Source organism: Scatophagus argus, chromosome 15 (genome assembly GCF_020382885.2).
Source record: "Scatophagus argus isolate fScaArg1 chromosome 15, fScaArg1.pri, whole genome shotgun sequence".
NCBI classification, from domain to species: Eukaryota; Metazoa; Chordata; class Actinopteri; family Scatophagidae; genus Scatophagus; species Scatophagus argus.
In genome coordinates, this window is record NC_058507.1 from 18,620,681 (window position 1) to 18,648,576 (window position 27,896).

At 38.3% G+C, this 27,896-nt stretch overlaps 1 long non-coding RNA gene across 1 annotated transcript; it reads right to left on the reverse strand.

Annotated features, from left to right (window-relative positions):
* Positions 1–20,433: 20,433 nt before the first annotated feature.
* LOC124072124 lies at positions 20,434–24,928 on the reverse strand. The gene is made up of 4 exons (XR_006845449.1): positions 24,779–24,928; positions 24,106–24,191; positions 22,722–22,849; positions 20,434–20,955 (listed from the first exon to the last, which is right to left on the reverse strand). It is a non-coding gene; the product is annotated as an uncharacterized LOC124072124 (long non-coding RNA).
* Between the last annotated feature and the right edge of the window lie 2,968 nt (positions 24,929–27,896).

The following is a 27,896-nucleotide window of genomic DNA, read 5'->3' on the forward strand; positions in this document are numbered from 1 at the left end:
CTGAATCATAGGCCTGAAGGAATACCTGGTGTTCCATAGGCCTCATCCATTCCCACACTCAGTATTCACAGGGCACTACACTCATCTACACTACCCTGTATTTACTCTTGAGATTACATCTAGTTCACTGCCAAATACAAATGGCGAGCGAGTCAGAATCTCTCCACAATAAATTAGTCAAAGTACTTTACTCCCTTGGTAACCCTCTGCATGCATTTGCTAAGAATCACTCTGTTATTAGAAATGGGAACTGAAATCATACTCACTGACTGAAAACTTTAATATACTTCTCATCATCTCATCATTGTATTAAAATGTTTTTCTCTTCTCTGCATTTCAGTTCAAGTTGAGAGATGGGCAAAACGCCAAATTTGAGTTAAAAGGGAAATATTTCCACCTACAAAACCCCACACATTAGCATAAAATCCAGTGCTTTACAAGTGTAAGCTTCTTTGCAGAAGTATTGACAAAAGTAAATGTTGATGGATTTTGTTTGACATTTGAGTCAAAGATCTCGACCCAAAGTCAATTCTGCGTAACTTTTCTACATCACAATCTGCTTATGATGCATACAAAGCCTGCTGAGTTCTAGCTGCTAATTTGCTTGCCATTTGACAACCAACATAGGCCTTGTAACCAACCTTGATATGTTTGATTTGCAAATGGTTTTAGTTTGCCACCATTAAACATATACCAACCATGCTGCCAGAATCCCAGTCTTTCCTTAAGCTGAATTAATGGACTTTCACCACTTGGTGGCTGCAAAATAAGCTATATGCACAAAACTGACTCACCTAAGAAAGTTGATGCCATAAACATGAACAGCAAAGTAGTGTATGTGCCGGTCCTTCAGTTACACAGAAATATTAGCATTCATTTGAAGTCATGTTTGTGTCACCCTGTTGAGAATGAGTCCAGTGCTCACTCTCCTTTTAGCTCTTTTGCTGTCCACCAACTCCTAGGAAAATATCTGGCTGTTAAGCTGCTAAATGATGCTCCAATATCAATAGCTTTTTTCTATATAAGTGATATAAAATATCCCTGCAGCTAAAACAATGCTTATGACAGAGTTGATAATGATTCACTAAGAGATCCCCTTTCACCAATGTGCATTAAACAGTCATTTGATACATTATGTAAAAGAAAATAACAACAAGAAACTGAAATCAGCTTTGACTTTGGTAGACAGATTTTGTTTATCTTCAGACAGAGTAAAACTAGCTGCGTCCTCGTTTCCAGTCTTTCTGCTAACATAACCCGCTGGTCACTGTGGAGTCACACTACAGCCGAACCTAAATTCTGTATTCTCATCTCTGAAAAAAAGAGGAAAAAACAGCACATTTTCTAAACCGTAGTGAACTACTGAACTATTCTTGTTTAGATTTTTATACTAACATTCTTTTGAAATATTCTTGATGAATGCATTTTACAAAAATGTTGACTGTCAAATACAGGAACAATTTAATATTTTGTGTTCATTTTATTTGTTAGCTGAAAAGGTTTGCGACACTTCAAGACTTCTGTTGGCTCAAATCAGAGTGAATTCACTGCTCATTACTCTAGCTCAGTATAAGCAGCACTCCATAAAATAAATAAATCTCTATGTTTACAACAACTAACAAATTATTAAAGGAAGTGTGTGCTGTTGTTAGCCACTAGTGGTGCTATGGAGCAGCGTTTTTACAGGAAGGTCCCAGTTTTGTTGTATCATACACAAGAGGCACACACACTTGGACACAGGTGACACAATACATATTGTCTCCATGGATTCATGCTGCACTGCTGATTGACACATTTTCATTTTTCCTGAAATAAGAGGAGATGTGTGGATTTATCTTTAACTTTTTAACAAAAAGTATGATTTAATAACTTTTTAAAAACTGTCACACTAACAGTTAGCTCTTAGGGGGTAAGCCTGCTTCAACAAGTTCTATGAAATAAAAAGTTTTTATCATAATAACTTTTCTCATTTTTTATGCAACAAACACTATGAAGATGTAATGCATTTCTCTTCCAGTGTCTATAGCTCATTTCCTTGTATTTGTGTGTGTATGTGTGTGTGTGTGTGCGTGTGTGAGACAGCAAAGCTAGGTTCACTGAAGAAGACCATGGGTGCAGACACAGACGGGTGTAAACACACCCATGTCAAAGTTTGTTTTGTGCCATCTTACTCTCCCTATGAAGTCAAATGAGCTCACATTAAAAAAAAAAAAAATCATTCATCTCCCTGAAAGAATTTGACAATAAATTTTTTTGGAATTCATTTGGTTGCCTCGTATATTTTGCACCATCAATCAAATTTCACTTGTTGTGCTTTGTTATATTTAGGATGCTGTTATAAATTTTAAAGGGTAGTAACGCAGCATAGTAATCAATTAACATTTTTCCATAAGACACTTAACCTTTTTTTTTTAATCTCATCTAAATACCTAATGATTTCGATTATGTGGTTTGTAACATAGTGGTTAACAACTCACCTGTGATAACAATCAAAGGTGGTTGTCACTCCGGTGTGTGACTAATGAAACGATTGAAGTCAGGCTTGTGTATCAGTGTTTATGCTGTGGAATCACATGTCACTGCTCTACTCTGTGCATGTGCTAAACATGACTGCTACAGTCCACCATCCAACTTCAGCAGCTGAGTCGCGTTCTGTTCACTGTGTCCACTGGAAACACTTCTGCAGTCTTTTTCTGTATTTTTTAGCACTTGTCTATGATGTGTGTGCAGCATGTTCATGTATTTGGCTGTGTTGTGTGTATTTGCAGCATGTTTCTTCTTCTTCTTCTTAACTGTTCATTCTCTGCCTGTATTGCCTCTGCTCCGATGTCTCTTTATACCCTGGGATATAAAGAAAAGCGTTAACTTGAACTGAAATCAGTTGACTTTGGGACTTTTTTCAGTGACCTTGGTACAAACGAGACAAGACGAAATTATGTCTGTGCTATCTATGGGATAAGGATTTCTTCACTGTGCCAGCTTTACAGTAATTTCATTTTGTTTAATTTTAAGTGGTGAAATTTAAAGTTGTTATTTGAACAAACAAATTTTGATTTACAGTGTCAGATTTGTTCATTTCAGCTGCCTTTATGTCCTCACATAGACTGTTTTTGTTCCAGTCAAACTGTAAATGTTCAGTATTGTCTTTCTCTTTACCCATGCAGCATATGGTGTATAAATCCCATTTATTTCTTACTTTCTTCTTTTAGTTCACAGCCCTTAAACCCCAGGAGGCAATTAAAAATCGTCAAACATCACCTGATTGCTCTTTAATTACCTCCCCTGAGCCTGTTCCTTGTTAAATGAGCCAATATCTGATGTATTCCTCACTTGAGCCTTCAGCAGTTGTAAAGGACAATGAATGTCTGACTCACAGGTTGGCAGTATTTGTTTGTGATGTCTTACTCATATCACATGGATCTAAGTGGTAAATTTAACCCTTTTCCTTAAGGAGCTTCTCTCTTGTGTATTTCGCAGTTGAATTGATTCGGGTTGAATTAGCAGCGAGGAAGGAAGAGATATTTATGGTCCACTGTGCTACCACTGAACACTTTTTATATCCCTCTTGCATAGACAAATGTATTTCCTCTCCACATATCCTTTAGTGGTTGAGCTAAGAGGCTTTCTAACTGATCAGGCAAGCAAGACAATTGAGTCAAGTGGTAGGAAGAATAATTGCACAATGCAGGTGAAAGCCAACAGTCTGAAAATGATAGACGGTGTTTCCTCTCTCATTCCAGTTGGTACTAAGAGCCTACAGTTCAGAAACTGCTAATGAACGGTAGGAAAGAGTGAGTGCTGCATCAATCTGCTGCTACCTCTAAACTTGTCACTTGTTAATCGCTGTACTCACGGTGATGCCTTCCTTTTCACACCATTCTCCAACTTCCTTTGTGAAAGTCTGCAAATCTGTTTCTGCCATGCAATTCTATAGATCACAGAGTGCTAGCTGATTGAGATAGATGTGTCGAAGGATGGGAGGGAAAACTTATAACCACCTCACAGGGATAGACTGAGAGAAATAGTGGACTATATTATTTATTTATTTTACTTTTTCAACAACTTGAATCAGACACGCACTATATGTAACAGTGAGACTTTATTTCCTGATGTCAGAAACATTTTCTTTATTTATGTTAATATCATGTGTTTGATATCGTTCAAATGTATACTTGGATGGATGACCTATGCTGTGAAAATGCATGAATGGTGCTGTATTTTTTCTGCCCACTGGGAAGTAAACAGACACACCAAGATAACCACGTTTCTGTTTGACTTCCTCTACACTTGTAAGTTCGCTGGGTGACCCACATGGTATCACATGGAAGGAACCTGTAATGTTGTCCAGTTTTACACAAACAAGAACTATGTTGGCCCAATGAAAGGTGTTAATAATTACAAGGAAAGCCATTTTAAAAGCACAGAAATCCTTAAATTTTCTGTTTTTTGCATACGCTGGGCAGTGTGAATGATGTAAGATTCCCTGTGTTACCATGACCCAGATCATGTCAGCCTTTCAGCTCACTGTCGCTTCCAATTAGTTCCCATCACTGTGCTGGACGCCCTGTCTGCTCCTCGACTCACACAATATGGATCCCATCTTCATGTTATTTCTTTTTATTAGAGTGTGGACAGATTGAGACAGGAGCAGCTGCTGTTTCTGACAGTCTCTGGTGGAAAAATGAGTCTGAAGCAAGTGGCAGAATGACAGAACCGTCCTACGGTTGAAGTCAGCGTACCTGCAGCTGATCAATAATTGGGTCTGTGTGATAATTATATTAGGAATGAAAATTAAATTAGGGAGTTAAGAGACGTGGATGTCAGTCGAACTCTTTAAAGCTAATTAACCGGCGATGTCTGAACCTTCCAGTCAGTAAAATAATCCATTATGGGATAGATTAATTGGTTCACAGACATCCCGAGGCATGAAAGCTCCTATATGGTGAAATTCACACACACATACTGTGTATTACACACACATAAACTAAATGGAATCAAGATTTGCTGTTTAGACTTCACTTGCAAGGAAAGATGAGTTGTTCTTTGCTGTCACTAATAATTTGATGCATTTGTACATGATTCAAATGGACAGCTCACAGGTATCATCTGTGTGTGTGGAAACTACATGTTTTGACAGGCACACAGTCCAAAATTCCTAAACTAGCAAGAAATAATTAACTAAATCAGTCACAATCACTCCATCTGTTATCATTTTCTTTAAACTCAAGGTGCTGTACCTACCACTCTTCAGAAAGCTCAATAATTACTTTACCTTACCTTACCTAATTGCCTCATTTCAACATTTTCACTAAGCTTCTTTCTGGTCCTTAGAAATCATTTTAAAACAAAATAGTTTTACATTCACAAAACCTCACCTATAACCAATAGTAATTATAATTATATCACTCAAAGACTGATTCTAGTTTGTCTTCATTTCTAAATTTCTTCATGAGAGAAGTTTAAGGAATGGACGTTTCAATGTTGATGCATCATTTTTCCTTCTCTTATCCAAAATGAGAAACAGCGTATCTGCTGCTGTTCATTAACAAGTCTGTTATGCACAGTTTTGTTGTTTTGTCTTTAGATAATTATCCTTGTACTATAAATAAAGATACCACTTCAATAAGGCCACAGTTTGCCAGTTATGTACCAGACTGTTTCTTGGCTGGGCAAGTCATTGTTCAGCATATAGCCCCCTGAAAACTAACAACTATTTTTTACAGTTTGGTTTTACAGGGAAGTTTGTGAGCTATAGAGGTCCTGGTTGATGAATTTCGTTATGGAATTCTCTTACCTTCTAACTACAGTTGTGGCCTCTATTTACCTCTGTTTCCAGTCTATATGCTAATCTAACCAAACTGGAGTATGTCTAACTGTCATCTGTTTTCTCATAATTCTCAGCAAGAAGGGAAATAATTGTATGTCCCGAAATGTAAAACTTTTCACATACAGTAACTGCAGTGTTTATCAGAACAGTGGGTTACATTATTACTCAGGGTTTACATTAAAACTGAGACTTTTTTGAGTTTCTTTGTTGTTCATCATGTATATGTATATATAAACAAGTGCAACAAGAGTTTTATATGTATATGTGTGTGTGTGTGTGTGTGTGTGTGTGAGTACTTTACATGTTGTATAGTATCTATTTCAATTAAAACACTATTCAACATTGTGAAAAATTCCATTGCTTTTTCAATGGGTGTCATCCTGATTTCCAGTGCTCGTTCAGCACAACAGAGATAATACAAAAGTGCAAGTTAGAAACATAATTGTAAATGTTCTGTTCTCTTGGGCTGCATTGTAGTATGAGATTAGGTAAACAACTTTGAATGAACTGAATTGCAGCAAAGGATGAGGCTGAATTGCTAATGACCTGCTGATAGTGACTGTGGCTAGCAGATGAAAATGAGCTAATTACATTTCCCTTGGCAACAATGTAAAAGTGCACTGTCATGGAAAAGAAGATGATTGAAAAATTAACTAATGGCACCTTATGACACTACAAGATTCCACAACAAACAAACTATGAAAGTATATGAGGAGGTCTCAGACTGCTTGGCTTGTCTCTCACATACAAACCACACCCCAGTCACCATATTGTGTGACTTATCAGGCAGCAAGAAGCATTTACCCTGGACAAATTGCACTTTTCCAATTCAGACTGTCCCAATGTGCTCGAGGTCACTTATTGCATTTCTTTCTTTCTTCTGGGAGAATCACCATGAGTCTGGTTTCTGTGTTTGGCACCTCATAATTTATCCAGACACACAATCTGTAGTATTTTATGTGTGTGTGTACTTGCTAGTTGTTGCTGTGGAATGCATTATGTCAGTAGGGGTCCTCACATACATAGAAATGTTTGTGTGTGTGTGTGTGTGTGTGTGTGCTGTGCCTCTCTAATTTTGTATAAAGGTCACATACTAAGATATTAGCACTGAAATACAATAGCATATATTTTCTTGTGTACTGTCTTGATATTCATTTCAACAAAGGTGGCCCCTTTTCAGTTATTAATTTAAGAGAATAGTTTTTTGGTCTCAGATTACTTATTATCTTTGCTTTAGTGTATGTGACTGTGAACTTCTGAGGCTATACCTCACAGTTTCCCTGCATGTGATCATACACAATATAATAGTTTCATACTCTCAGATTTCAGATTTGGTGTATTGTTTTTTGTCTTTGCCTGATCTCTGGGATTTCATCTACTCAAATTACACAGCTCAGCTAAAGTTCTCTGTATCATGCTGACCCCACAATCTGTGCCACAACAACCTTCTCTTTCAGACACAGTCTGAAGCTAAAGTTGAAGCTATGGCAAAAGCTTCGAGCTGGAAAGCCACTTTGGGTTTCTTCCCCTTGAGGCATAATTACAAAAGGGGAAAAGAAAAGTAGCCATGGGTAGAAGGGCCTTGGGTTACCCTTAGCTCTGACCATCTGTTCCTTCAACAGGAGGTTCTTGATCCATTATATCAGACGGTGAAATAAGAGAGCCTGAAGGAGGGTCGCTGGCCCTATTGGACGGCAAGTCTGAGATGATGAGAAAGTTGTTAGTGTTACTGCTGTCTCCTGACTCTGCAAGATTCAGTTGACCTCTGCAGGGCATGTTGTGAGAATGCAGTCTTAAGCAAGAAACACAACCTCTCAAAAGACTTTATTGAAAAGCACCAAGTATTGTTGGTGAGCAACATAAAGTGAGCAAATCTTCTTCTTGAGGTAAAGACATACTTTCTATTCTTAATGTCAAATTAGCTCCCATTAATAGCCACATTTTCATCTTGTCAAAAGACTGGAACAACAGAACTCACATCTTGGGACTTCTCTGCAAGCAGGCCAGGGACCCCAAAATGAGAACACATCACTTATGCATTGCAAAATTCAAGTACAACAGAATCACTTACAGCATGGCAAGTAATTAATTATGGTTATTTCAACTTTTTAATATTTCAACACTTAATATTATTCAAAAGTAATTGATACAACTATGCTTTCAACTCTGTGAGGCTGTATGTGGGCACAGCAGTACTTTTAGCTTAATGCTAATGTTAACATACCAACATGTTGAGCAAATATTTTCCGTCTCTTCCCTTCACCGTCTTTTTGTGTCAGCTAACAGTTGCAAATTAACACTAAAAACAAAGTACAGCTGTGGCTTTTTACCAGAGGAAGAGGTCCAGTCTGCCCTGATAGTGGTCATCAATTAGCCTGAAGAGCCCCTTTCAACCAGTCCAAACGCCATAATTCATAGTTTACAGGACAATCTACAGGATCAGCTTGTTTCTAACACCATGCTCTCTTGGACCCACCATCAAACGACCAGGCACCCAATTTGACCCATTTTGATTCCCTGGAAATGACAGCGGTGCACTGTCCACACTACAGGAGGTAACTTTGGGGTTGTTGGAGAATCACAAAGCTCGTCTATTACATGCAGGAGGCATCACTTGGGATTTATTTTTGTTTTCTTTCAGTGTCAAACTACTTTTGTTGTTTTTTTCCTGAAGCGTTTTTGCTGAGATAAGGACTCATTCATTAGTTGAGCTGTCAGTTTCGTATTGAACACTGACTGTCACAACTGTCTGTTGTTTGAAAGTTCCTTATCTGCATCACAGTCCTGGTGTACGCTGCTTGACATAATGACAATGCAATCAGCACTGAAGGCAAAAGCTGTGTACAGTTTCTGATATCTCTCTAAACAGACGTTAGAGACGAGAGGTCAGAGGCCTGAGCACAGGGTCATGTTGCATCATTTTTGGGTCAAGGTAAGATGGGTACAACGAATAATAGATAGAGCAGAACCTAATGTACAGTTCATGTTGACTGTTTATCTTTGGAGGTCTGAACAGCTGCATATTTGTCTGCCAGATTGTGGCTGTCCTCAAGGAGGAAGCTTTAGTATAAGATAGATGACACCACTGAAGAGTAAATTGGAGGAAGAAGAGAAAGCTTGTAAGCAGAAGTATGATGCAATATCCAACAGGCAGAAAAGAAACTATACATCATTTAAGGCACACTGGAAAACTTACGGTAGCCTAGATGAGACATGAAGAAGAGAAAGGAAAATGAAAGCTTGGGACAGAAAAACCTAATGCTTCTCTCTGTGTTTTAAATACACAGGTGATAGGAGAGCGACTGAAGCTACAGGACATTGTGCAAAAGAAGCAGGTGGGCACATTAACATTAATTCCATGTTAACCAGGATTTGTAACTGTCTCACTATAAATGCATTATGACTTCCTGTTTGCCGCTGCCACACCGCATACAGCTGGTACCCTTTTAATTTTTTTTCACCACTGCACCTCAGACAACCTGTGTCCACCATTGTAGAAGTGGTTAAATGAGTATGAATGGGAGATCACACCCACACACACCCAGGACCAAGAACTATAAATAGCTATTAAAGACACAAACACACATATGCCACAGGGAAATACAGACTGCAGACTTCACTGCAGTTCATGTGTGTCAGTAGGGCCAGATAGTGATGAGATGAAATGGTTTTAAAATGGGTCAAGAAAGTGATGTTTCGGGAACAGATTCATGGATGTTTTGGAATTACGATATGTGTGCTGCTGGTGTTTGCAGCCAGACAAACTGCAACAAGAGTTTTTTCTGTGTTCTGTATCTGCTCCAGTTCACATTTATCCACATAAGATTTGGGCCCGTGTGTTAAGCAATGTAGACAAGACCACCATCAAGTCAAAACTAATAACCAAATATCTTTTCCAGCTGTGCACTTCAAACATTTAGACAATGTTGTTGGACCCATTTTCATGCATGCAGGAACATAAAATAAATATACCTAAACCCCGGACTCATATTTTCACAGAAACATGCTTAATGTAATGAGAGCTTCCCAGGATCCCACACACACTATCCACCAAAGAAAGAAGTAATTTGGGAAACTGAACCAGTTTTCGACTCGTTGTTGAAGAGTGGCAGAGTGCACACCCATTTTTCTAATCCATAATATCAGATCCGCCAGGCAACATGGTAAGTGGAAATTTGCTCAAGATCTACAAGCACTGATTTATAACAGCTCGAAAGGAAAATCTAGAATCTCTGACATTACCAGGCAGAAGTGTGCTATTTCACTATGATAATGATTGTTGATTTGTGAGCCTGCAAAGCAGATATTTTGCAGTATTTGGCAGAAAAAAGCCACAAAGCTATAGTCTAGGTAGATTACAATGAGATCAACAGCAGGTGACCTTTCTAGGGCATGTGATCCTCCCACAAAACCATAGCTGTCATGCAAAACCTTTGACTGAAATAAACAGTCTCATTTCCAAGGATGACATCATTATTACAACAACAGGTGCTCAGTTATACAGAACTGGAGACACCATTGTCTGACATGGTGAAGGACTGATTGCTCATCAAAAGGTAACAGAGTCAATAGGCAGAAAATTCTTTGTACCCTTGAAAGCTTTGCAATCTACACTGAATTTAGGACTACCAGAACAAACCACTTAGACAGACTGACGAGAAGAATGGCTTTATGACTTCAGTGTTGTGGCAGGAGTATGGTGGAAAGCAAAGGCCAGCAGCTTATTTTTCATCTGTACTAGATGCTGCAGCAGCAGGGTTTCCTAAATGTCTCAGAGCAGTGGCAGCAGAAGAAAAAGCTGTCCTAGCATCATGTGATGTGGTGAGTTATCTAGATTTAACTGTTTTGGTGCCATATGCTGTTTGTATCACACTGCTTGGACAAAAAAACTGCCCACCTTTCGTCTGCAAGATGGCCGAGACACAATAGCATCCTCTTGTAAATGTACAGTATTAAGTTAAAATGATGCTTTGTGCTAAACACAGCTACTCTTCCTCTGATGGCTGAGGATGGTGAACCACATCACTGTGTTGCAGCCATAACTGAAGTTTGCTCCCTCGGCCCTACTAGATGCAGCAATAAACCTGTTTGTGGACGGCTCAGCCTCATGTGATCCAACCATGGGTAAGGTTTTTGCTGTAGTTACACGACACTATAGCTGAACCACTGCATTCTAACTTAACAAACAAACAGAAGCTCTCATGTAAGCATGTAAACAAGCAGCTGATATGCTTACAGAATTGTATCATTTGCAAATGGACTTCATTAAAGTCACAATGAGTGATGATAAAAGGTTCTGTCTGGTTGTTGTTGACCTTTTCTCTGAACGAGTTGTAGTTTTTCCCCTCTTCCAAAGCAGACGCAAGAGCCGTGACCAAGGCTTTATTAAGAGGAATCATCTAATCAATCAAGATGGGGAATTCTGCAAGAAAAAAAAAAAAAAATCACCAATGATAAAATGCCACTGTAAAGGCTGTGGGTGAGTATTGGGGACTGATAGGAAAACTCACTGTGCTGATCATCCAGCTAAGGTGCAGTGGAGCGAGAAAATGGCACACTGAATAACAAACTGGCAAAATGTTGTGAAGAGACAGGTCTGAGGTGGACTAAAACCCTCCCATTAGTTTTATTGTACATGACAGCAAGATGCAGAAGCAGAAATAGGTTCAGTTCTTTTCTTCAGTGTTGTTCAAGAGGACTGTGAACAAAGACAGGGCAGAGGGTTTTGATGATAACAAATTATCGCAATACCACATTTGCCTACCACAGGGTTGAGCTCATTACTGTCATCACTGCAAAAATTTTTTGTAGGGTTAGTTTCATGTTATCTCACTGGACAATGCATTTGAGATCAGAGCTGTCACATATGCCCAGTCAGGAACCCAACCTTTAATTGGTGGATAAGTCAGAAACATGGGCTCTGATTGTCGAAAGACTCACTCTAAAGTATTAATCATGAGATTGACAGTGGATGACTAATAGCCATGCTAACAACAATAGTAACAACATAAAAAACGGATAAACAATCATAACAGACATCTGGTGTTGGCTTTATCATTATGGATTTATTTTATTTAAGTCTCTAAAAAGTCACTGCAGTTCAAGGCTGGATTACAAAGCTTCTGAAAGGGATACAATCATACCAGAGTCAACATGAATGGCACAAAGGTGTTGTCAGTCTTTCCTATACTTACTCATATACTTCATATTTATACTGAGTACCCTCGGCCTATGTTTTTTGACTGTTGCAGGAAGTTTATACAAAACAGTTTTCTTCAGATCAAAGATGCATCTGCGGATCATCTTCCAAGACAATGAGGAGTTATGGCCTATCTGTGTCACGTGATAGTGATTTCCTTAAACAGCGTATGAGTATACACTGTTAGTGGAGAAAGTTGGTCTTCAGGCCTGAAGCTTTGGCGGAATGTTGCTGGCTCATTTGCAAGTGTGACAATACAAGTCCAGAAGGACAATCCCATGTTCGTGAGTTCTTCATTCACAGTGATTTCCCATCACCACAGATCATTCATTAGTTATTTAGATATTAGGTATTTCAATCTGGAAGTGGTAGCCACTGTGGTAGCAAGGCCAAAAATTTAGTAGTAAGTAAAAATAAGTGAAATAAAATCTAATCTAGAAAGTGTTCACTGGTGTTCACTCCTTTTAGTATTAGCAAGGCAAGAGGGGAAAACATTTCAGAGTATATATTACTGTAAATTACATAATGTGACATTGGACTATTATTTTATTGGCCTGGATTGAAATAAATGTTAGCTAAGGAACACATGAGTCTTAGGCTTCAGTCTTTATATAGCTTTAGGTGGCTTTATGTGTCAAACACTCACCCTGAACAACTACAGGAGAGGCATCTTGAAAACAGTCAAATCCATGGGATTTACTATCATTAACACAAAAATACAAACACAGCAAACAAGATACCAGATTAACAGTAATGAATCCCAAAACAAGAAACATCGACACCAGAAGTCCCCACTACAAAAGCCTCTTCTTTGGATGCTGGCAAGGCTGCTATCATAAACATTTCCCTTCCAGGCCAAGTGCACCTCATGAAGCAATCAGGATGTATAACACCTGGTCAGACGTAGAGAAGACAGGATGGGAGATGGGACAAACAGTGCAAAAGAGCACATATGGCCATAACAGGCAGTACATACACAAAATTTGAATTTTATTTAAAAATTAGATGATTTTCAAAGAAATGCGAGTAAAAGCCTTCAAATAAAAGAACACACATATAACTCACAGCATTTCTTGACAACTGGGCAAAGAAAGATATGGCCTTGTCCAACTTGATTCTCCTCCTTATTGTTAGATAATTCCTGACTTGGACACGTGGCTGAAGGGAAGGTCACAATGAGTATTTTGACTCTGGAGCTGTGCCCGGCTGTAGGTTTCTTGGCCACTGCTGTGAGTCAGAATTCAGGCCTGGTGGTCACTCAGATTATCCTCTTTCTGTGAAAGACTGAAGACTTTGGCCTTGGCCAATCACTCAGGGGCAGTCAAAGAAGATTTATTAAAGCAGGTTTGATGTGGTTGCTCCACTCGCCCAGCTCGCGTGGCACGAAATGGTCCAGCACTCGGTAAAATTGAAGTTTGTGTGTGATCCTGTCAACGGCCACTGGGACTTCAGCTCAGAGCGGAGACAAAAGACTGAATAACTTCAACTCATTTCACTCCAGCAAACATTTCAAGTCTACTCGGTCCTTAATAACTTGATGAAAATATGGTGATATTTTAACTCATTTTAACTCTTTTTACCATATATGAATTGTTAACTTTATTGATAACATACTATAACACTTTAAAATGCAATGTTGTAGTAGCATATTACTGTATTTGTCAACAACTATAACTGCTCTGGAAAAGCCCTTGTCAACAGGTGATGAATGTTTGACAACATAATACAGGTGAGATCATATAAAATGTGTCATTCTATCTGCTGAACTGTGGTCTGTTTCATTATTTATTTCTAAAATCTGGTCCACCAAAAAACAAAAAAAACAAAAGCAAAAAAAAAATGAGATGCAATTGAGAGCTCCAGAAGAATAAAGTAAAGTGTCACTGAGTTAAAAGCGTTTTGCCAGAACATCATTGAAAACACACACATCAATAGTGTGCCTACCATAAACTTATAAATACAGCTATAACTAGGTTAAACCTGCCTCTAAACATCTGTACACATTTATAAACAGTTGATAAATGTTATTAAACAGTTACAATCATCCACAAATACATGATTAACACATACACTCGTGCTAAGTGCTTATAAACTACTTATTCAGTTATGTGAAAAAATACCTTTGTGAATAATTCTGGAATAGAATATGAACACATGAATAAATATCATAATTATGTCTATAATTCCTCTTCCTCATGTGTGATGCTTCCATGACTGCCTTGTATGAACAGATCTTCGACAGCAAGATTTTCTGTTCAGTCTGGAGTTCATCTTGCTCCGATTAATAAAATGTGAATGGGAGAGGCAATGAATGAGTTTGTGTTTTGTCCCTCCCAAGTCCATTTCTCTCTACACTAAATGATTAACTACTGATTCATTCATGCACGAGCAAGCCAGTGGTGAAAACAGATCCATTTCAGGCTGACAACTGCCTCAGTGTTGAAACCAGAGGGACAAAACATGTTTAAGTTCAACTAAATTTCTGATATGGAGCTCATCTTATTTTTTCCACTTGGCCAGACATGCTTTTACATAAATGGGATTCTATTAGAGACATTAATAAAAAGATATTACTGTATGGATTACTGTCCCACCATGCATCTCTGGGACCTGTAAGACCAAATAAGTAATGATTTTTTCATATAGCGTACAGCAGTACAGTTCCTTTCCATGTACAGTAGGTACAAAACATTACAATATACTTTATATGTTTGGATCTATATGTTGCCTGACATGTAAAGCCGTCATTTTCTGCTTTCCAAAGAGGGCAAAACTAATGGAACCAGAGCTTATGAAAGCTCATAACAGGACCTGTGAGCCTTATAGGTTTCAAGCAATATAAAGTAATGTTTTTTTCAAATGCAAAAGCTAATTCTCCCCACCCTCAGACACTGAAATGTGGAGAAAGGCTGCTGATTTTACAGAGCCAGGCAAGCCAAAATGAGGTCATTCAAAGTGTGACAATAAACTATAAATATGAAAATACATGAAACTTTACCTGCTCCTTATATTTAGACTGTGATGCTTTCATTTGCTTTGACATAGCGATCCTCAGACACTGATCTAATAATGCTGCATACCAGACTTAGACTGTGTCAAGCACGACTGTACCATGGCGTGACTTCTCACAAGAGAAATCCATTTTGTCTGCATAAACATCATGCGTGATCCCTCATCTTTCCAGAAGAGATGGCAGTGCAGGAAAATCAAGTTTTATGGATGGTTGATAGATGGAGTCAAAACTGATCTTTTGAGGTGAACGTCACCATGGAGAGTTCCACCAGCTGTCAGCACGGGCCTTCGTTCGTACACAAACATACAGTATAATCACAGCAGCACTCATGCACAACTCCTGTAAGCCCACACCTACACTTCTTGCGAACGAAGCATGTTCTGTGTTTTAGGAGTGTATCCTTCAAAGCCTTCTATAGATCCATTGCATCTTGTGCTAAAGCAAATTAAGATGATCCTCTCTTATCCTCAAAGCTTTGTCACCTGGTCTATTCCCCATCATTATGACAGCTATGAGATGTGGCCTCCTCTTAATGGGATTATCCCACATGTTCACTACAGGGGATGTGTAGGCTGCTGGGAATTATCTCGCCTGTGTACTCTGTGACCACATCTGTCTGCGTCATCGCTGCACTGGTTTCCTTTGCTGCTGAAAGAGAGTATACCTTCCTACATGACTCCCACAAAATTTTACATTTGCTTACCACAAGTAGGGTGCTGCAAAAGACAGGTTTTGACAATAATCACGGTTTTTAAAAATCAAATATTTATATTAGCCCGTGTGGATCTTGAATAAATAAATTGATTAATTAATTAAAAAAAAAAAAAACAAACTAAAGATATCACTTGCACAGTAGAGCTACTCTCTTGTGTGACCACGTATACCAGGTGAAACCAGACCAGAAACATCAATATTCCAGCACACGCCAGGATAAGATAAACACACGGCTATTTTATTAACAATTCGCTTAAAAATCAACAAGTAGCAAAGGCTTGTTCACAATGCAGGCCTTTATTCCTAATTCCCGATTTTATTTTATTATATTTTTGTGAGACATCCCCATATTTTTTGATCTGCTCATGTTTTTTTTTTGTTTTTTTTTTTTGGTGTGGTGACAGAAATAAGTTTTTAAATGGATCCATGATCTCACACTGTGCCCCAGTAGAGCTGTATGCCCCTGCTATTTGAGCATTTAATGGAAGTGCAATAATCAATCTTCATGTACTGCTTTAAGTAGCAGGGTCCACCTTGGTAGATTAATGATTTCTAATAAACAGAAACAAATATCGGTGTTTTTTGTTTTGTTTTTTTTTATACAAAAAGCATGCTTTGCAAAAAAAAAAAAAAAAAAAAAAAAATCACTCAACACATGGCTTTCAGCGCCCCGGGTGCAATGTCCCCTTTGCTTTTGTAATGCAACCTGGCACTAATGTCTGTTCTTAATGAATTATCTATTTTACAGAAATGCCGTTCACACTCATTAATTGGTTGCAGTGCTTTTTCCTTTCTTTTTTTGTCAGTGAAGCTCAAAGACTGAAGTATTTCCTGTGCATCCCTTTACTCATCGGTTGATGGAACCATGTGACCTTATATACTACAACTGCTCTGAAATGTTTCTTTACTTTTCAAAATTGGGGACCATCCTTCATTTGGTTGTGTCATACTGCCATTTATTTAAGAAGTTACAGTGATGTGTACAAGGTGGGTGATGAAGCCTATAAATGTTATATGGCATTTAGTCCTCTATGACCTTCATTGATCTCTATCAGTATACCCCAAAACCCCGCAAGAACTTCTGCTACACAAATTTGGCAAACCTTGACATTCTAGTTGAAAGACACAAAGTAATTTGCTGTGTCATTGGTATTGATCTACAACTGCATCAAACCCTGTGGAAATTTAATAGTAATTTTCTGCTATGGGCAAGAAAACTTGTACTTATTATCCTTTTTAATACACAGTTCACCTAGCAACTTTTTGTGAAATCACCTAAATATTCTGCAGCCACATATGCTAAAATCACAGGAGTGTGTCTTCAGTCTCTGAAGGGCCTCTGGCATTGTTTGTATTCTCATCACACAGGGTTGAACCTTGTCTCTGTTGCAGGTGGAAAGTGGCACTGCTGTCTCCATTCACTGTTATTTGGTATTCAAGTGGTCATGCGGGCAGCTAGAGCTTGTCCGCAACTTCTCGTCTTTGGCGGCACCAAAGGAGGTTTTAATGCCAGGGGATGGAACAGGCAATGGCAGAATCTCCCCAATGACTCTTTATGGAGTCTTCCTGAAAAACAAAGTCAATAAGACTTGGGACGCCAGGCCACGAATATTGATTATCTGTCTCTGGCTATGAAGCAGAAGGGGTGATGTAGCAAGGGGAGCAAGAGAGAGGCATGGTCAGGGAAGAGAAGAGAGAGTGAGTGGGAAAAGAGAAAATAGAGAGGGAGGGAGGATGTTTTGATGCTTTTGGAATTCACAGACATCAGTGAGATGCAGGTGCTTGAGGGGGAAGCACACTGCTGCTTTCAGTCTTGATCGTGAGAAGCAGGCAAAAGGAGGTGGGCATATACAAACCAGAGTAATGTACAGAAAGTGCAAGACACTGCATTCTGAAAATAATGTTGCAGCAATGCACCACACCCTTACATGTCAGTACAGTGTTATTGCAGCCATTCCAGGTGATATTTAGAAAATATTTACATTAAATAAACTTTTACATTTTCAGTTTTTCAACTCAAAAAATCTTTAGTTATACATTAAAATCAAAGAGGGGTGATTTTTTTAATGTATATTTTAAAAAATAGAACAATGGTTGCACAGATAGTATAAACTGTATTAGGAACTACACTAATGAAAGCAAGAATGCAGCAAATGCAGACTCATAAGGCACAGTCCCACAAATTACCACGAGGGGCAGACCCAAAGGGGATAAAACATCCTGATATGTGAAGCAATGTTTCAACTGGGCATCTGCAGCTAATTTCATCGCTTTCTAATTGTTTTTTTGTATTTAAGTGATTTCAGTTTTGCTTCAGCCAGGGCTATTCCTATTTGCCTAAATATACACTATATAGTCTTGTTACACTCCTCTTTACTATTGAATTCAGGTGTGATATGGCGCTGTTTTTCAGGGGTTGGGCTTGGCCCCTTATTTACAGTAAAGGGAAATCTTAATGCTTCAGCATGCCAAGACATTTAGGACAATGCTATGCTTCCAGCTTTGTAGTCATAAAGGTCCATAAAGACATGGCTGGATGAGTTTGGTGTGGAAGAACTTGACTGGCAGAGCCTTGACCTCAACCCCATCCAACACCTTTGGGATGAACTGGAACAGAGATTGTGAGCCAGGACTTTTGGTGCCTGATTTCACAAATGCTCTACTGCACGAATGGGCAAAAACTCACACAGAAACATTTCAGAATCTCATGGAAAGCTTTCCCAGAAGAGTGGAAGCTGTTATAGCCACAAAGCTGGCTGTGTATTTAGAATGTGATGTCATTAAAGTCCCTGTTGGTCTAATGAGCAGGTGTCCCAATACATTTGTCTATGTAGTGTAGTTCTAATGTTTATGTTTCAAATGAAATATCTGGGAAAATCTGGAAATCCACCAGAAATTGCATTCTGAATCATGCCTTGTATTACATAATGAAAAATATTTTAAAGAATATTTCTGCAACAATATAAGTTGAAAATGTCCAATAAAGGACAAGGTTGACTAGTTATGTTGAACAAATGACAAAAACACTTGACATTGCTTTTGTCATTTGCTAAGACTAAATAAAAATATCTTGCAAAATGAATTGCAGGTATTAGAAAGGTATTGAAAAACAATTTGTTTCTTGTAATCTGCCACCCATATGGTTAATGTTAACTGGAAAGATTATGCTCATATTAAGATGATGACAGACTACACTGACAGGACAGTCTCCAGGAGGCCTGCTCTATTTAAATAACAGGTGACCTCATGAAAGTGCAGTGCAGAGATATGACAGTGGTGAGAGCTCAGCATAGCAAAGATCTGCCCTAAATTAGCACTGAATCTTGATATTTTCACTGAAAATCATGAACTTTGGACTATACTACTACTTCACCATTAAATGATTGATCGGTCCTTTACTGCATAGTGCTCTGATGTTGATGTTTGTGTACAGTCAGTATACAGTGAGGATCAGGGTCATATTCCTCACTTCAGAGGAGCAATTTTACTTGTTTGTTTTGTTTTTATTTTTATTTTTTGATGCTAAGCTAAAATTTGGGTAAAATTTTGATGAGCTAACCAATGGCCTACAACACTCTGTGGTTTGACTATTAACGTTGCTGATGCAGAGGACTGAACCCCGATGCAGAATCTCAAAAGTGGGCAGGCAGGCAGAGATCCAAAACGATATTCTTTTTATTTTTACAAAAAGAAACTCTAAACAGGCACACACTTACTGTGGCAAGGATCAACAAAAAGTACAAAAAAAAAGCTATGGCAAAAACTTGGCGAAACAAGACAAGATTTTCCTGACATGGAGACTGAACAACAACCTGACAAAGAGTGACATGGAAGATGAGGACTAAATAGACAACATAACAAAAGAACAGGTGAAGCACATTAAGGGAGGAGAAAGCAATCAGGATAACCAAAAGCAAAGCTACATGAAAAAGAGACACACAGGGGAAGTGACACTTTCAAAATAAAACAGGACACGACAACAACCGGGAACGTAACACATGGAAACACAAGACAAGACACACTTGAAACACGACACATGGACCAGAAACCAAAAGACAAAGCATAACCTAAACACAAGACGTATTTCAGACAGTATTTCCTCAAAAAATAGGACAATATGCAATCGGCCCCTATAGGATAATACTTGAATGAATACTCCAGAACAAGAACGTGTTGAAAACAGCATGATTATATTGGTAAATTTATTCAGTTTAAATAGTATTAATGTATATTAAACTTAACTGTCATGCACTTTGTTTTCCTTGGCCTTTATTTGGTCTGGTATTTATTTTCTGGTGTTGAGCAAGCACATAGCCATTATGAGAGGCCTGGCTTTTAGTTGACTACTGGTTTTTACTTCAGGAAATATAGTATTAGCAGCTCACTGGCATTTACCCCAGTTTTGCCTCTTTACTTTGTATTACTAGGAACAGAGAGAGCTGTGCTCAGTACTAAAAGGAAGCCTTTTGCTTTGATATAAAGGGATCAGCATGTACTTGCTGTAGGAAACAAAACAACTATTGAATGTAAATAAAATAAAATCAGACTCAAGCAATCTCCCGACAAAACAGGGGATTTCTGGGTAAAAGCTACAAACAAAATAAGCATATTGCCTTCTTCTTCTTGTGTTTGCTCCAATTTCTGTTACCGATGCAATAGAACAGATTTTTTTATTGCTGTGCTGCGCTGTGTTACTTCCTGACAGTAACAGGAAGAAACGGAGGTGTCGGTGAAAGGATAATCTCTCACAACATGTCACCTTACAGACTTTATTGTCACATGCGTGATATCTTCAGGGTGTCTCTGAGAGCTAGGGCAGCAGATAATTTAGTTCCGAACAATAAAATTGTTATACCTTAATTAAGGAAATGAAAGGTGAATATGTGTAGAAGTCTGATTACATATAGCATGTGCTGCAAAATGATTGGGGGACATAGGGAGGACATAATTGACCCAAATGAGATTCACATTTTACTTGTGCTTTACATGTGCTACTAAGACACTGTTGAAACTAAATCCAGATGACCAGCTGAACCCATTGCCTCTCCACCGTGACCGTATTTCACAGTCAGAGTGGCTCTCTGATATCATAATTCAGAAAAAATGATAGGATAGTCAGCGATGTGCAAGTTCCCACATGCCTCCAATCCACTGGGAGTCATATACGGCTCAGATTAAATAACTCCTCGAATCCCTGGAGATCTGGAAGAGGGAAAAACCAGGTACGATGCTAAGGTTGAGCTGATGTAAAGGGAGTTAAAAGAAGGGGAAAGAGGGAGGTATGAGGGCAGGATGATGCCATTTCATCAACCAATTCAAACATGAATAATCTGTAGTGCTTAATAAATAGGAAACATTTTACAGCGACAGACAAACCAGAGAATTCAGGTCAAAGAAGAATAATGGTTGTTGACTGGATGCTCAATAACCAAAACAATATGTTTTGTGTCTCTTGTGATCTTACAGGGAGAGCATCTGCTTTATTCAAACAAATATTACAGAATTCTAATCTGAAAAGTGATTAGAAGTTTAGTTTTTCAGCACCACACTTTCCAATGATTACATGTCAATCAAACACATCTTCACAAATTCATTTTAGACATTGGAATGCACTGCTGATAAGGTCAACACTGTCAAATCAGTAGCCTCTGATCATATCATTCACATGATCTGACATGAGGTGCCTGACAACTACGACTTCCCAGGTCAAGAATGAACTTGAAACTCAACTCAACATGGACCTTAAAAAAATTGAAAAATAAAAAACAAATATCATACATTATGATTGAAATATCCAGATCAACTAATAAATGGACCTTGATGTGAATCTGTTGACCTGATATACATTTTTTTGAGACCCTGCTGTACATGATGCGATGATGAATTCTACACAGGGCTCGATTAAGATGACACACTGGAGGGAAGGGCTCAGGATTAGTAAGACTCATCAGGCCCTTACAATGACAGCCTTTATTGTGACACATATTGTGGTTGATACCATTGTCTGGGTGAATACTCAGTTCAGACTGGCTGCAGGGTGTCCATTAATTCCTGATAATGAACGCCTACTAAGTAGTTCAAGTGAAACTGTCGGTTCATGTTCTACATGAATGAGCAGGCCGTGTGACACAGCTGGATAGTTATAGTGTTGACATACTGTCACATTATATTTAATGTTTGTCAACCGTATGAAACGTTATTGACTTTGAATTTTGCTAGCATAATGATAGCTTTCTAGCTCATAGCTGAACAGACTAGAATTCTCTCCTCCTAAATCATATCTAAGGCTGGTTCTATTTTCTGGAGTAGTGAACAACTTTTCCATTACATTGGAACTATATGGGATTGTTCCAGGTATTTGTCAAAGCCTCAGGTGTTACTAGGAAAAAAGTTAAATCCAATTTAAAAACAAACAAACCAAAAAAAAAAAAAAAATTGATTGCAAAAAATATGAAAATATAAATAAATGGTCTTTATTTTTTCACAAAACATGAGGCTATTGAAAAGAACTATTTTGTTTAAAGCTTTGTTTAAAAACCTGATATGAATACATAACGAATACCGTCTGTACTACAGAGCATTTCATGACTCACATCTTTCAAGAATTTCCTCAACAAATAGATAGAGCATCCATGTGTTATTATCCAGTCCTATGTGGAATATGCAGTGAAGCTGTCCGCCTCAGAGTAATTTCTGCGTTTGCAGTGGTAAGCATTTTTTTGTTGACATTCACTGAAAACCTTCACTCTTTGTTGTCCTTGCATCTGCACTCCTGTGAAATCTGACCTTTTCGTAACAAGTTAAGTAATACACTTGGGAATTTCAGTATGTGGAAAAGCAATATTTTTTCCCTCCACTGCACCATTACTGGGCTCGGTTTAGAAAGGATTTTGTGTGCGGTTCAATTTATTCCTATTTCATAAAGAGTAGTGGCAGTGGAGAGCCTTGGAGAATGAAAAAACACTCACATTGCTTGATCTGGGGGTTCAGCGCTGTGGGGATCATAAAGAGAAGCCATGACACTTGGGAGGGAATGTTTCCTCCTGCGTTTGTTTGATGCATTCTTTCAGTAGCAAGTGCTTGAGTCCATGAAATTCTGTAAACATTAAACCTTGATCACTGACTGTGCTGTACAGACCGATTTTTTCCAAATCCCTTTGAGAGGATCAAGAAAAAATGTTTTGGTGCTATGCCTGTCAAGCATTCCATTCATTCACATTACATATAGCCTGTAGTTTACAATAGCAGTAGCAGATATACTCATCATTTTTGAAACAGTGGGTCCTTGATTTCAGATGGAAGTATGATGCCTTTGTCTTCAGTGTGACAAAGGCAGCCTCTCATTTCTAGTATGCGTCTCTAGATTTTGACAACAGAAATAACAGCTCTTGCTAAGCTGTTTGAAATCGCTGTGTACAGCTGGCAACATATGTGATATTGTACAGTTATACAGTTATTTTGTTCTAACATAACCGCGTTGTGTTTTACAGGCCTTATGCTTCTATCAGTATCAGTCCAGCTATATTTAAGGGAAGGATTTATAAGCAGTAAATTTTAACTAATGATTTTTGTCAGACATGATTACATTAGACCTTATAGGCACTCCAAAATATAATATGAATAAAAATCCAATTGAATAAATTAAATTATGATCACAGACATAGTGCTTTTCTTTACATATTGTATATTCCACCATTACCATAGTGCTGTTTACTTTCAGACTAATGTTTGTAAACACAGACTAAGCCAGTGATAGCTCATTGACTTTTAAATTCCTTGCTCATTAGTGCTTCTTATTCGCCATTTTGAGACCACTCCAGCTGCTATATTGAAGAATTGATTGTTTTCCTCCGCAACCCCAAATATATGCTAATTTGTCATTGATTTTCTTAAACACCCCTCAGATGAATGTCTGGATTGACCTTTTGATAAATGACTTAGCTGGCAGAGCTAAGTAGTATCATTGAGGATATAGATTTAAACTGATCCTTCCAGGCTCTTTGTCATTTTTTTTGGGTAGTCTGTAAATAGCACACACTTGCAATAGTTTCTTGGGTTGCCCACAGTGTGCCAGAATAATACTTTGTCCCAGTTCTGTCAAGAAAGGCTTTTATTTGAGAGTATAGTGCCTGTACAGGATTTTAAACTCTAATATGTGAACAGTTCTTTTCAGTCTGGAGAAAAGTTGACTCACTTATGTGAAATGTCTCACTGTTTTATATATCATTGAAAAATGATGGAAGGAAAAGTTAGTTATAGTACTTAAAGACACTGGGAGTACATTCACAACACCGAGTTATACCCTGACTAGACTGCTGTGGGATAACCTTTCACAATAAAGGCATTTGATACCTTATGGTCCCCTGTGGTGTCAGCCCTGCAGTTTTTCCAACATTCACCATTAATACTCTGTTGCTGTGGACCAGTCTCTGGTGGTTCTGAGGAAAGGGAAATAAAGAAATATGGACAATTCACAATCTAATGTCACCCATTAGCTCTGCCAACCAATAATCTATTGTACACCTTTGAGACACACACACACACATACACAAAGTTTGTGAAAGAGGCTGGAGAATAGATGTTTTTTTTTTTCACTTACTTGTTACACATTTTTACATTTTGTTTAGACACACTGCAAATATTAGATATTTTATTAGCACGGTCAAGGTTATGGTTTAGTTTAGAAATAAAACTGGTTAAGATTAGGAAAACACTGTGGGCATGCTTAAAAGGAAACAAAGTTGGCTGTTAGTAGAGCAAGGGATAAAAAGAAAGGGGATAAAAGTAAAACCTAAAAGGGTTCAGCAGTGCTGCATCAACATCGACTTTTTGTGCCTCACATGGCCACTGGAGACACTTGTCAAGTAAATGTCACCATGTCAATAATCACTTTTGGCATTTGAGGAAAAAAAGTTAAGGTGCAATCGGGCCAGATTTTGTTAAGAATTACAAAATGGAGAACCCCAAAATACAGACACCAACATGAGGGATAAGGTGAAAAAGGAGACTTAATAAAAGAACTTACTCAAAATGAAACAGGTGCAAACAAAAGGCAGCTGGGAGTCCAGGGGACATAGTCCAAACAAAGAAATTATCCAAAATGGGGGACACAGGGATCAAAAGCACAGGGAAGCACAAGAATGACATAAAGGTTGGAAGCACAACGAACTGACAAAACACACGAGGAGAACACAGGTATATAAAGACAGGGGTAACTAGACAGGTGAACACAATCAAGGAGAGGCAAACAATCAGAAAAGGAGGGAAAACAGACAAAGACAAGAAATGAAGAACTAAACCAGACACAAGGGGGGGAAAATTACAAAATAAAACAGGAAACAAACTAAAGGAACTCCAAATCCTGCCAGATTTTTCTTCCAGACGTGGACTGATTCCCCCTATTTTAATATGAGCAGAGTTTAATCTGATTGAACTTTGACACACAAAATTGTAAGACTCTCCAATGTCTTGCTGCTTTAAGAAAATTGTGGAATTGATTTCTCATTCAGGAAATGTTGACTTGCTCCATTGAGTGCAAGGACAGTGATAGAGGTTAATGACATTGTGTGTCACCAAGTGTCATTTCGGAGTGCTATAAGTTAACTTTTGGAGTGTTGTCAGCTCATTAGTCATGTTAGATCCTGCAGTTCTGCTCACAGCAATGTCCTGGCCAGTGGGCTGCATGGCTGGACAATCTCAATGACTTCTATGTTAGAACTGGGAGTGAACTTCTGAAATATTCATCCTTAGTTGTTGTCTGAGACAGAACTGGTGAGCTTTCTTGATGACATTGGATTAGATGAGCGTGTCTCCCATTTCAGGTTGCTGGTGATGGTAATACTTAGAAACTTAAGAGATCTCACCATTTTTACAGCTTCATTGTTGATTTGTAGTGCGAAGGTGGGTGTTTCCAGAAGTCCATGACCATCTCCATCATCTTTCTGAGAATGGGCAGAGTTTGTCAGCTGTGTACCATTCTGCAGTGTTCCTGTAGGCTGACTTACCAATGCCCTTGATGAGACCTAGGACTGGGGTGTCGTCAACAAACTTGACCAGCTTGTTGAAAGGGTGGCTTGGTGGCGAAGTCATTGGTGTACAGAAAAAAGTTTTACTGTTACCTAGTCTTTTGCTAAGTTCCCTTCCACATTTAGAACCCTTTCTAATTCTCCTCACTTTATACTGGTTGTTACTCTGACTATCTGCTGCCTTTGGCTGGAAGACAGAGGACAGCGTGGTCCCATTGAACCTACAGAAACTGCAAACTGACCTGACTAAGCACTTAAGGAATATTCCTGAGGAGCTGCTCTCCCAAACTCCAAACAACGAGCGCGATGGCAAGCATCTGAGGAAATGAACCGGGAAACAGGACAGCAAATTCAATCTGAGAACTCAGAACTCCAAACTCAAATGAGAAAATAAACACAGAATGACAGCCTCTGTCTACAGGTAGCCCTGAGGGATTTCTGACACAGCAGGAGGGCATGCTCGCGTGACGCACGATGTACAGGCAACTTTACCGTAACCTAAGCTGCATATCTGTCTGGGACACCTTATCCTATCTTATGCTACTGTCTTATGGGATGATAGATCTGACTGGTGCTGGGTTGATACTGGCTGTACACTTGGCCAAATAATTGTCATCTGCTTCATTTTTAAAAGTTTTCTTTGTAGATCTTGCAGGAGACATTTTAAGCTCCTGGAAAATAGCCCCATGAGTCTTTTGAAAGATCACAGTATTTTATGTGCTGAATGCTATATTTATGGATTAATTATTTGTATACACCCCAGCTGCATGTTCATTGGTGCATGTGTCAAAACTTGCCAACAATGCCAATCTGTAAACTGCTGAAAGTTCAAATTCATAGGAGTTTTCTGATTTGCATTTCTAAAAATACAGCCATTAGATGTTAACAAACATTTATTCATTCTCTGAAGTTAACATGTATATGCTGTACAATGTGTCTTGACTGAAGAAAATATCAGAGCACTAATGACCCACATGTTCTGTAGCCTATGGATACCTGCTGTAGCTAATTGCTGCAGGTTAATGACGCAAAGAGCAGCACTAAGCATAGCCATATGGAGCTGCAGAGTGTGTATTAACATCCTTATATATATCTTAATTTGTTTGTCACATTGAGACAAACTGATAGTTTGTTAGTTTTTCGTTAGCGACCATATTGCGGCATCTGAAAGATCTATCTTTATGAAATGTATCGTTACGTAAAACGCTTTAACCTTAATTTATTTAAATGTGTTTGATTAGGAGACTCAAGAAAGACCAACAATGCGATGTTATCTAAAGTACAGAGTGAATCTAAGATGAAAGGGTTTTCATTTTTCAGGCTGGGCAAGCACATAGTTTTTCTTCTACTTTTAGATATATTTGATAACCAAGATGTTGGTTCATCAGAGTTGGTATTTTTCAATTAAAGAGGAAGTTATGAAGAAGCTAGCTTAGGATGATGTTATCTCTCTTTCATTGGCTGTTGGCTCTTTTTCCATGTCAGAGTGCTGCAGCTTGGTTTGTAGCTCTGTTTTGTAGTTACATATGCGGTTTTCACAGAAATTATGTATTTCTTTCTATAGCCGGTATTTTTTTATTGTAAAAGCAGATGTCAGTGAGTCAGATTCTTCTTTTTGCTCCATTTTGGCCAGTTATGCAATTACTGATCTTTGGCCTTGCTGTGCTTAGATCAACAAAGCCTGATTGTCAATGATACCATGAAATAGAGTTATACATGAGAGGAAAATCACAGGAAAAACATAAAAGAGAGAATAAATCTGTCTCATGTCACCTGATCACACATCAAACACACTGGTTCAAATTCATTTTCTTGCTCATTTTCCTCTTTGGGAAATCTGTGAAAACAGCAGAATAAATCTGAATCTTTGCTGGTCTCTATTCAATTTCCATGCTGGTAAAGGCAAACAAAATAGATATAAGGAGAGAATGACTGTTTACCTGGCAGAGAGGCCTGAGAAAATATAATTTCAGTTAATACAATTTCTGGATGGAGCTTATTTCCTGGACCATTTGCAACTTGAAAGTGTGCCATAAAATATTCATAATGCTTGTTGGGGAGAAACAAAATTTCTCTTCTCAATTACAGAGGCAATTTTTATGCATGAGATTTGCAAAC